Source organism: Entelurus aequoreus, linkage group LG06 (assembly GCF_033978785.1).
Source record: "Entelurus aequoreus isolate RoL-2023_Sb linkage group LG06, RoL_Eaeq_v1.1, whole genome shotgun sequence".
Lineage (NCBI taxonomy): Eukaryota > Metazoa > Chordata > Actinopteri > Syngnathiformes > Syngnathidae > Entelurus > Entelurus aequoreus.
The window spans coordinates 73,585,081-73,597,269 of NC_084736.1; positions in this window are offsets into that span (position 1 = coordinate 73,585,081).

The window sequence follows — 12,189 nt, forward strand, 5'->3', positions numbered from 1 at the left end:
AGGATACTTCTCTTGTTGCCTTATTTGTATTTGACCACTACTGTTTTCTGTTTATTTGTTACTGACTGTGGCAGGACACCTCTGCCTCTGTTTCACTTTATGTTGCTGGTAAATAATATGGTTGTAGTAGTAGGCTAAAGTTAAATTATTTAGTATGCACTAATTAAAGGGGCAGAGCTTTAAGAGACATTTTAGCTTTTATATTTTATAAGATATATTTTTTGTAAGAACCACAATTAATAAATATATTTCAGTGAATAGCTTATTGTTCAAATCTGTATATAAATATGTACATAAAGTGTTGTAATTATATTGTAAAATGGATGAATGGATGGACGTTTAAAACAAAACTGTTATTATTAATTAGTAAGTATACATTTTTTGAGCCTTTTTAGAGAAAATCATATCATTGTAGTAAATTATGCAAATTACTCGATGATGTAATGTTGACCACGCCCATAGCCACACCCAATAGCCACGCCCCCACCGCCACAGGTATCTTGGCAGTTTATGGGAAACATTGACTTATATATGTTTTTGTCCTTCTTCATTATGCATTTTCGGCCGGTGCGACTTATACTCCGAAAAATACGGTATGTGCAACTGCGATGCAAACCGTGTAATGAGGTTTGGATTTCATTGTTCGTTTATTCAATACTAAAATCTAATTTTTTAAACATAATCAATTACTTTAGACTACCACTCATTTTTTGTGTCCTGGGCATGACGTTAAAGTGCATCCGGCAGTGGAGGCTCCTCTATGGGGTCTTGGGGCACTAGGAGGTTAACCCCTTTACTACTGTTACCCCAGGTGGCCCTTGGCAAAGGCCTAGTACCTGACTGCCCCCTAGACAGGGATACGGTGAAGACCATTGGCGTTGTTAGGCCTATTTTAGGGGGGCTCAAGCCCCCCTAAAATGTTCTTAAGGCCCCCTAAATAATTTGGTGTTAAAAAAAAAAAAAAATCTTTTTTTTTTTTTTTTTTTACGAATACATGCCGACATATTCATTATAAAGTGGCCCGAATATGAGTTTAAATAAATAATAATATAACCTGTCATTATTCACTCAGTTTCCCCTCACTTCATAGTGTAAGGTAGAGAGCCCCTTTAGTGCGTTGGTATCCAATCCATTCCACTTGTTCATACAGAAAATGCCCACATCACTCAAAATCCTGTCCGCATTTTCTCTGCGACCTTGCTTGCGGTCCTGCAGGTGTACGAAGCACATTAGCACACAGCACTGCAGAACAAGAACCTTGTGTCTGCCATTGTAAATAATGTAGTTTTTAAGTTTTGTGTTTCTTGTAGAATCTATATAAAGTAATATACATTAGCCTATTGTTAAAATAATGAAAAAAACATTAAATATATTTGTTTTATTGTATTGTTACATTAATAGCTGTTGTATTATTATAGGATGGCTTGTTAAACATTTCATAGGATTTTCAGAGGGTGGAAAAACCAAGACATTTAATATAAAATGTAAAATGAATAAATACATAAAAAGAAAAAGAAAAAAAATGGTTAAAAGCCATCGTCCCGGGGAGCATTTAATTTCGTCCCGTGCATTTTTTTTTACCGTCCCCAGGACGATGGGACTACATTAATCTCAAGCCCTGGAAGTTACATGTTATTGTTTGCATTATTTGTTTCAGCATTGCACTTTGAAGACGGTCCCTCAGCTCTTTGACAGCTTTGGCTCTTTTTCAGATCAGCAGACTAAGTCTTTCTTATTTACAGTTTATATAAATGTTTCTCATTTCTATTCAGACTTCCATATATATTTAATTTCCTTAACGGCTTGCCATAATATATATATATATATAAATATATTATATACAAGCCAAATTATCCCGATCCAGATATGACTTTAATTCAAGTAATTAAGTCATATTTCCAGGGCTTGAATTTACAACCATTTTAGTCACACATGTGCCCAAAATGTAATCTGTTCAACTTCAAAATATTTGGGAACAAACAATTATTGTATTGTGAGCGAAAGTGGTGGAATTAGCCTCTATGTTGTGAATGAATAACATAGAGGCTAATGCCATGACTTTCATTGTGTTTCAGTGTATCTTGAAGGATCATGCAAGTCATTGTTTCTTGTTGATGCTGTAAACAAAATGTCACTGTGCAAACCCATGTTTGTTGTTGTACTGAACACACATTGAAACTAAACAGACTGAAATAATAATAATAACAATAAGTCTTTGTTAGCCGTTTGTGAAGTTTTGTGCTTGTGCGCTACATTCGCTCGCATTCTGTGCATCTCCTGGGGGCTAAGCCCCCCCTGTCCTTAAAAGCTAGTGACGCCCCTGGTGAAGACCTCAACTGCGGAGCAGGCGGAAGACGGTAGATGTAAGAACTACCACAAAGGCTGCGATAAAATAGCCATTAAACCTTATGAACTTTCTCTTTAACAGTTGTTTTTTGGGACTGTGTGTGTTTTTGGCATTGCATGTGTTTTGTGAAGTTTGTTTGTTTTTTTAAAATGCTGGATATAATTTCAGTGTTTGGATTAAACACTTTTGGCTTGATCTTGCAACAGACAGGCACGTGACGACAAAAGCCTGCTTAATGGCCACACCGTTGATTATTGTTGTGAAAATAGCCCCATCCGGTTCATTTAGCCTCTCTCGATTTTGTACTTAGAAAAAATCCAAGAATTTTTTTTTTTTTCCGTTTTTTTTCTAAGTGTCTGATCGAGAGAAGGTAGAAAGAGGTGATTTTTAGCCTCTCTCGATTTTGTACTTAGAAAAAATCCAAGAATTTTTATTTTTTTTCCCGTTTTTTTTCTAAGTGTCTGATCGAGAGAAGGTAAAAAGAGGTGATTTTTAGCCTTTCTCGATCAGACACTTAGAAAAAATGCAATAATTTTTTTTTTTTTTCCGTTTTTTTTCTAAGTGTCTGATCGAGAGAAGGTAAAAAGAGGTGATTTTTAGCCTCTCTCGATTTTGTACTTAGAAAAAATCCAAGAATTTTTTTTTTTTTTTCCGTTTTTTTTCTAAGTGTCTGATCGAGAGAAGGTAAAAAGAGGTGATTTTTAGCCTTTCTCGATCAGACACTTAGAAAAAATCCAATAATTTTTTTTTTTTTCCGTTTTTTTTCTAAGTGTCTGATCGAGAGAAGGTAAAAAGAGGTGATTTTTAGCCTCTCTCGATTTTGTACTTAGAAAAAATCCAAGAATTTTTTTATTTTTTTCCCGTTTTTTTTCTAAGTGTCTGATCGAGAGAAGGTAAAAAGAGGTGATTTTTAGCCTTTCTCGATCAGACACTTAGAAAAAATCCAATAATTTTTTTTTTTTTTCCGTTTTTTTTCTAAGTGTCTGATCGAGAGAAGGTAAAAAGAGGTGATTTTTAGCCTCTCTCGATTTTGTACTTAGAAAAAATCCAAGAATTTTTTTTTTTTTTCCGTTTTTTTTCTAAGTGTCTGATCGAGAGAAGGTAAAAAGAGGTGATTTTTTTAGCCTTTCTCGATCAGACACTTAGAAAAAATCCAATAATTTTTTTTTTTTTCCGTTTTTTTTTCTAAGTGTCTGATCGAGAGAAGGTAAAAAGAGGTGATTTTTAGCCTCTCTCGATTTTGTACTTAGAAAAAATCCAAGAATTTTTTTTTTTTCCGTTTTTTTTCTAAGTGTCTGATCGAGAGAAGGTAAAAAGAGGTGATTTTTAGCCTCTCTCGATTTTGTACTTAGAAAAAATCCAAGAATTTTTTTTTTTTTCCGTTTTTTTTCTAAGTGTCTGATCGAGAGAAGGTAAAAAGAGGTGATTTTTAGCCTTTCTCGATCAGACACTTAGAAAAAATCCAAGAATTTTTTTTTTTTTTCCGTTTTTTTTCTAAGTGTCTGATCGAGAGAAGGTAAGAAGAGGTGATTTTTAGCCTCTCTCGATTTTGTACTTAGAAAAAATCCAAGAATTTTTTTTTTTTTCCGTTTTTTTTCTAAGTGTCTGATCGAGAGAAGGTAAAAAGAGGTGATTTTTAGCCTTTCTCGATCAGACACTTAGAAAAAATCCAATAATTTTTTTTTTCCAGTTTTTTTTCTAAGTGTCTGATCGAGAGAAGGTAAAAAGAGGTGATTTTTAGCCTTTCTCGATCAGACACTTAGAAAAAATCCAATCATTTTTTTTTTTTTCCGTTTTTTTTCTAAGTGTCTGATCGAGAGAAGGTAAAAAGAGGTGATTTTTAGCCTCTCTCGATTTTGTACTTAGAAAAAATACAAGAAATTTTTTTTTTTTCCGTTTTTTTTCTAAGTGTCTGATCGAGAGAAGGTAAAAAGAGGTGATTTTTAGCCTCTCTCGATTTTGTACTTAGAAAAAATCCAAGAATTTTTTTTTTTTTTTCCGTTTTTTTCCTAAGTGTCTGATCGAGAGAAGGTAAAAAGAGGTGATTTTTAGCCTTTCTCGATCAGACACTTAGAAAAAATCCAATAATTGTTTGTTTTTTTCCGTTTTTTTTTCTAAGTGTCTGATCGAGAGAAGGTAAAAAGAGGTGATTTTTAGCCTCTCTCGATTTTGTACTTAGAAAAAATCCAAGAATTTTTTTTTTTTTTCCCGTTTTTTTTCTAAGTGTCTGATCGAGAGAAGGTAAAAAGAGGTGATTTTTAGCCTCTCTCGATTTTGTACTTAGAAAAAATCCAAGAATTTTTTTTTTTTTTTCCGTTTTTTGTTGTTGGGTGGTCCGAAAAGGACTCGTGTTCCGTATCATTCCTGCTGACTTCAGCGGACCTCCTGGGCCCGGCGGCCAACATAGCTGCAGTGACACACTCCCCCCGTGACCATCAATCACCTCACTGATGGCACCGACCAGCACCACTGGGCCAACCACCGGGCCAATCACTCGTGCGCTGTCTTCACGAGCGCCTCATCTCTCTATTTGTGTCTTTTTTTACGTCTCCTTTTCCAGGATCGCCCATAGCAGTCGTGCCTTTTCCCTTCCTCGCGTCTTCTCCAAGGTGCCGTGGCGTATGTTATGGGAATGCGCAGTATGGCTTTACTGAAACAGAATCCCCAGAATGGGATCAGAAGAGTTCTCTGAGGAGTTCACCCATGGTTTACGGCAGGTCACGGTGGACTCATCAAACGGACCGACAGAAATGTGCTTTCATCATGTGCTTGGTACTGCTGCTCTCTTAGTACTAGCTTCTAATATCACGGAAGGTGCAGCAGTTGTTCCCTGTAGACGCGACTTCCTGCCCCGCCTCGGTCCGGTCACGACAGGCCATAATGTTGTTGTTGGGCATTTAAAGCATGCTTGGAAGGTAACTCCTGGAGCCAGTGTTGGCTTTCAAACTGGACCTGCTGAGAAGCAAAGGCCAATGCAATGACACGGTCTGGCCAGCGAGAGAGAGCGAGAGATACAGGAGTAACAGGATGGTGATTGAGAGGACTTGAAAAAGAAAAGTCACACTTTTCAAACCCCCTGCTGTTGCTATTCATGCTGAGAACGAACGTCTCTCGTCAGAGTACCAGAGTTGTCGCCACCTGTGCTGGCCTATTAAAAAAAAAAACTGAGCAAGGCTGAAATGACATAGTTGCTAGCGATGTTCCTCAGGCCATGTCTACACTAAGTCGTTTAACCCCTTGAACGAATAATTATTTAGCCACACTAAACCAGCGTTTAAAGGCCTACTGAAAGCCACTACTACCGACCACGCGGTCTGATAGTTTATATATCAATGATGAAATCTTAACATTGCAACACATGCCAATACGGCCGGGTTAACTTATAAAGTGCAATTTTAAATTTCCCGGGAAACTTCCGGTTGAAAACGTTTCGATATGATGACGTTTGCGCGTGACGTCAATGGTTGAAGCGGAAGTATTGGGACACATTGTATCACAATACAAAAAGCTCTGTTTTCATCGCAAAATTCCACAGTATTCTGGACATCTGTGTTGGTGAATCTTTTGCAATTTGTTTAATGAACAATGAAGACTACAAAGAAGAAAGCTGTAGGTGGGATCGGTGTATTAGCGGCCGGCTGCAGCAACACAACCAGTAGGACTTTGAGTTGGATAGCAGACGCGCTATCCGATGCTAGCCGCCGACCGCATCGATGGTCGGGTGAAGTCCTTCGTCGCGCTGTCGATCGCTGGAACGCAGGTGAGCACGGGTGTTGATGAGCAGATGAGGGCTGGCGTAGGTGGATAGCTAATGTTTTTAGCATAGCTCTGTGAGGTCCCTTAGCTAAGTTAGCTTCAATGGCGTCGTCAGCAACAGCATTGTTAAGCTTCGCCAGGCTGGAAAGCATTAACCGTGTAGTTACATGTCCATGGTTTAATAGTATTGTTGATCTTCTGTCTATCCTTCCAGTCAGGGGCTTATTTCTTTTGTTTCTATCTGCAGTTAAGCCCGATGCTATCACGTTAGCTCCGTAGCTAAAGAGCTTCACCGATGTATTGTCGTGGGGATAAAAGTCAGTGTGAATGTCCATTTCGCGTTCTCGACTCTCATTTTCAAGAGGATATAGTATCCGAGGTGGTTTAAAATGCAAATCCGTGATCCACAATAGAAAAAGGAGAGAGTGTGGAATCCAATGAGCCAGCTTGTACCTAAGTTACGGTCAGAGCGAAAAAAGAAAGTCCTGCACTGCACTCTAGTCCTTCACTCTCACGTACCTCATCCACAAATCTTTCATTCTCGCTGAAATTAATGGGGTAATCGTCGCTTTCTCGGTCCGAATCGCTCTCGCTGCTGGTGTAAACAATGGGGAAATGTGAGGAGCCCTTCAACCTGCGACGTCACGCTACTTCCGGTACAGGCAAGGCTTTTTTTTATCAGCGACCAAAAGTTGCGAACTTTATCGTCGATGTTCTCTACTAAATCCTTTCAGCAAAAATATGGCAATATCGCGGAATGATCAAGTATGACACATAGAATGGATCTGCTGTCCCCGTTTAAATAAGAAAATTTCATTTCAGTAGGCCTTTAAGGTCCCCCTCCTCGGACAAATTTTTAAAAAATATTCTTCAATCTCCGGCACTTAGCTTCGCATGGACTCATTGATCGTTTACAAACTGAGTTTGGAGAGGAAGTGACGCCAGAAAGACAGCGCCCCACACAGGAAGTGACGTCAGAACGGGCCACAGCCAGCTTCATAATAAAGCGGTTTCGTAACTCGGAGGTAAACACTTGAAATATGAAGGCGAGTCATCCAGACTTGCCCGTGTTTCTCCTTCTTCTACATGTACAGATGCTTGTGGAAATCAAACATGAATACCTTAAGAGAAAGCGATTGCAGCTATTTGGGATACAACACTTCTCAGACGGCAAGAGATCTTTCCATCCTGGAGCATCTGGACCCCCCAGGAACCTACGCCAGGATCCTGTTTGTGGACTTCAGCTCTGCCTTCAACACCATTATCCCTGGACTCCAAGGTTTCTCATTGTATCCCATTGGGTTGAGTTTTTTCTTGCCCTGATGTGGGATCTGAGCCGAGGATGTCGTTGTGGCTTGTGCAGCCCTTTGAGACACTTGTGATTAAGGGTGCAAAGTTGTATCGACACTCGTCGCTCCCTTGGATCCACCAGGCATGCGGAGAGGGGGGGCTTGCTCCCTGGACAACAGCTTGCCCTCCATAGTTCCATGCCCAGGCCGTGTAGATCCACTGGAGAGGTCACTCCAGCAGATACCGGTTCTAAGCCCATCCGATTGGCGAAAGAAACGGGTGCCAGGGGCCATCTCGCAGTGAGACCCACCCCCCTTTTTGGATCTACCCCATCGTCTCCCGAGATGGAAGGATGCCGATGATGATGATTAAGGGCTATATAAATACACTTTGATTGATTGATTGATATTCCAAGTGTGTTAGTCCGATTTTTCAAAAACCAAACACCATCGGATTAAGGTGTTTCCATGGGCTTTAGGAGGCTTATTTAGAGCCGAACTATTTCACAAGTCGGACTAATCTCACGCATGGACACGTACCGTATTTTTCGGAGTATAAGTCGCTCCGGAGTATAAGTCGCACCGGCCAAAAATGCATAATAAAGAAGGAAAAAAACATATATAAGTTACACTGGAGTATAAGTCGCATTTTTGGGGGAAATTTATTTGATAAAATCCAACACCAAGAATTGACGTTTGAAAGGCAATTTAAAATAAATAAAGAATAGTGAACAACAGGCTGAATAAGTGTACGTTATATGACACATAAATAACCAACTGAGAACGTGCCTGGTATGTTAACGTAACATATTATGGTAAGAGTCATTCAAATAACTATAACATATAGAACATGCTATACGTTTACCAAACAATCTGTTACTCCTAATCGCTAAATTCGAGGAAATCTTATACGTCTAGTCTCTTACGTGAACGAGCTAAATAATATTATTTGATATTTTATGGCAGAGGTGTCCAAAGTGCGGCCCGGGGGCCATTTGCGGCCCGCAGCTAATCATTTACCGGCCCCCCACACATTCTGCAAAAATTGCAAAATTGATAGTATTGCAAAAATTTCAAAAAACATTTTAAAACAGTGGAATGAGGTGAAATCTAACGAGAAAAAGTTGCAATGTTGACACAAAACTGCCATGCAGGCTGTTTTTTTTTTCTTTTGTCTTTGTTTATTTTAATTTTTTTTGCCATTGCTCGAGAAAAAAAAAAAAAAAGACAAAAAATCTATGTTACAATGAATTATTACTTAAAAAATGTCACTTTAAAATGTTTTATGTGGAAAAAATATTGCATATATTGTGTGGTTGCCATATAAAAACATCAAGGTTTTATTTGACAAAAGAGCATAAAACAAACAAAATAATAGTTCAAACGTAAAATCGACAGATATATCTGAAGTTGATCTTGTAATTTAAGTGTGAAAAGTAAAAAAATAACTAATAAAAATGTATCACTTTATGAGTGGGAGACCTTTTGGATCCCAAATATATTTAGTGGGATTTTATTTAACTTTTCACTGGGATTACTCAAAAATATTAAAGAATTCAAATCAATGGTGTCCCGCATTATTGATCTTTTAGGGCTCTAATTACTAAATACTGCATATTTCAGTTTTACTATATAAAAAAAAGTTGTCTTTGACAGAAAAGGCATAAAACCTGTTTTTACTTGATACCAACCTGAAGTTGATATAGAGCAGGGGTCACCAACGCGGTGCCCGCGGGCACCAGGTAGCCCGTAAGGACCAGATGAGTAGCCCACTGGCCTGTTCTAAAAATAGCTCAAATAGCAGCACTTACCAGTGAGCTGCCTCTATTTTTTAAATTGTATTTATTTACTAACAAGCTGATCTCGCTTTGCCCGACATTTTTAATTCCAAGAGAGACAAAACTCAAATAGAATTTGAAAATCCAAGAAAATATTTTAAAGACTTGGTCTTCACTTGTTTAAATAAATTCATTAATTTTTTTACTTTGCTTCTTATAACTTTCAGAAAGACAATTTTAGAGAAAAAATACAACCTTAAAAATGATTTTAGGATTTTTAAACATATATACCTTTTTACCTTTTAAATTCCTTCCTCTTCTTTCCTGACAATTTAAATCAATGTTCAAGTAAATGTATTTTTTTTATTGTAAAGAATAATAAATACATTTTAATTTAATTCTTCATTTTAGCTTCTGTTGGCGCGACCCGACCTCGGATAAGCGGAAGAAGATGGATGGATGGATGGATTTTAGCTTCTGTTTTTTTTATGAAGAATATTTGTGAAATATTTCTTCAAACTTATTATGATTAAAATTCAAAAAAATTATTCTGGCAAATCTAGAAAATCTGTAGAATCAAATTTAAATCTTATTTCAAAGTCTTTTGAATTTCTTTTAAAATTTTTGTTCTGGAAAATCTAGAAGAAATAATGATTTGTCTTTGTTAGAAATATAGCTTGGTCCAATTTGTTATATATTCTAACAAAGTGCAGATTGGATTTTAACCTATTTAAAACATGTCATCAAAATTCTAAAATTAATCTTAATCAGGAAAAATTACTAATGATGTTCCATAAATTCTTTTTTTAATTTTTTCAAAAAGATTCGAATTAGCTAGTTTTTCTCTTCTTTTTTTTCGGTTGAATTTTGAATTTTAAAGAGTCGAAATTGAAGATAAACTATGTTTCAAAATTTAATTGTCATTTTTTTTTCGTGTTTTCTCCTCTTTTAAACCATTCAATTAAGTGTAAATATCATTAATTATTAATAATAACATAGAGTTAAAGGTAAATTGAGCAAATTGGCTATTTCTGGCAATTTATTTAAGTGTGTATCAAACTGGTAGCCCTTCGCATTAATCAGTACCCAAGAAGTAGCTCTTGGTTTCAAAAAAGTTGGTGACCCCTGATATAGAGTCTCTATATCAGGGGTCACCAACTTTTTTGAAGCCAAGAGCTACTTCTTGGGTACTAAGAAGATCTCTATTATATCTCTATAATAGAGATATACTGTAAAAAATAATAATAATAATTTGACTTATTTTTAACATTTTAATGACTGAGACCCTTGACCCTTGATTGGTCCCCGGGAGCCCTAAAGGTTAAAAAAAAAAATCTATATATTTTGTTATGGTTTGAAAATGAAAAATATCAAAAGTTGGTGACCCCTGATATAGAGTCTCTACATCAGGGGTCACCAACTTTTTTGAAGCCAAGAGCTACTTCTTGGGTACTGATTAATGCGAAGGGCTACCATTTTGATATATAGAGTCTCTATATCAGGGGTCACCAACTTTTTTGAAGCCAAGAGCTACTTCTTGGGTACTAAGAAGATCTCTATTATATCTCTATAATAGAGATATACTGTAAAAAATAATAATAATAATTTGACTTATTTTTAACATTTTAATGACTGAGACCCTTGACCCTTGATTGGTCCCCGGGAGCCCTAAAGGTTAAAAAAAAAAATCTAAATATTTTGTTATGGTTTGAAAATGAAAAATATCAAAATGGCCCCCGTATGCTTAAATTTTTCCGTGTGTGGCCCTCAGTGGAAAAAGTTTGGACACCCCTGTTTTACGGTAATGTGGTCATAATTTCACAAATAAGTCGCTTCTGAGTATAAGTCGCACCCCCAATGGAAAAAACTGCGACTTATAGTCCGAAAAATACGGTACTGAATGACGTCATGGCTCCCATTGGCTCCATTGTAAACCAACTTTTATTTACCTTTATTTATGAGTTAGAATGCAATTAAAAATGACACGTGTGCTTGTTTCTCATAAAGATTGTGAATTTTAGGCAAAATTCCCCCAAAAAAGTGCAGTTCCCTTTAAAAATGTTTACTTCGCACGCTTCATTTATTTTCAGTGGCGTTCTTTTTGCTTCAGCGTGTCTAGACAGCCAGGTGGGGTAATTATTAGTCACATTGTTTACAGGGATATGGCGGTGTGATATATCGCTACTGGTGACAGATTTCATGACAACACTGTGCCACCTCTGTTGCTTAGCTCTCCCATTCTCCTCAGGAGTTGCCAGGCCCAACAGGGCTAAACTTAACCCCCAAGCCCAGCCCGGATTTTGGACGTTTATTATTACCACACCCTTCCTTGTCAGTGCTGCCGCCTTCTTCTCAAACACATGCTTTTCTGTGCTCGCCGCCAAAGCAAAGAAGCAGCTGCCAGCCGGGGCTGTTGCTGGCCGATGGCGAGACTTCACAAGTACAGAGCATGAGACGGGAACATGCCATGTTAAAATTGTAAAACCGTGCGCTAAAGGAGCACCTGTCTATAAATACGTTGGCGCTGCACCAACTAGGAGACGAGTGGCACCGTCCAAAAATACATGGTATTGTTATGGGAGGGGACTTCAACCTTCTCTATTTGGCTCGGTGTCTGTGTGGGTGTGAACGCGGAGCCACGGCGTGCATTCTTCTCCTCTGTGCAAACAAGTTGAGCAGTTACCTGACCCTCACTGGTAGTGTGGGAAACACATGGGAACTTATCGGCGCACAGAAAAACCCCAAATTCTCATACTTTTTGATAGCCTCCAGAAGCATTGCAAACTATTTTATTTCTACTCTGACAGGGGAAGACCGAGATGAGACAGTGAATGAGAGTGTGTTTACGTATCCCAGAGTTCTTATCATGAAACTCGTCCAAATGTGCCAACACCTATCTTATCGCCGACATTAACATTCCGCGGTTCAGCAGATGAGTTACTAAGGAAGAATGAGAGGCGTTTCCATGTTTTTTTACATTTTGAAGGAACTCAAACCCTCCTTTAAGAAGTGTGTGGGG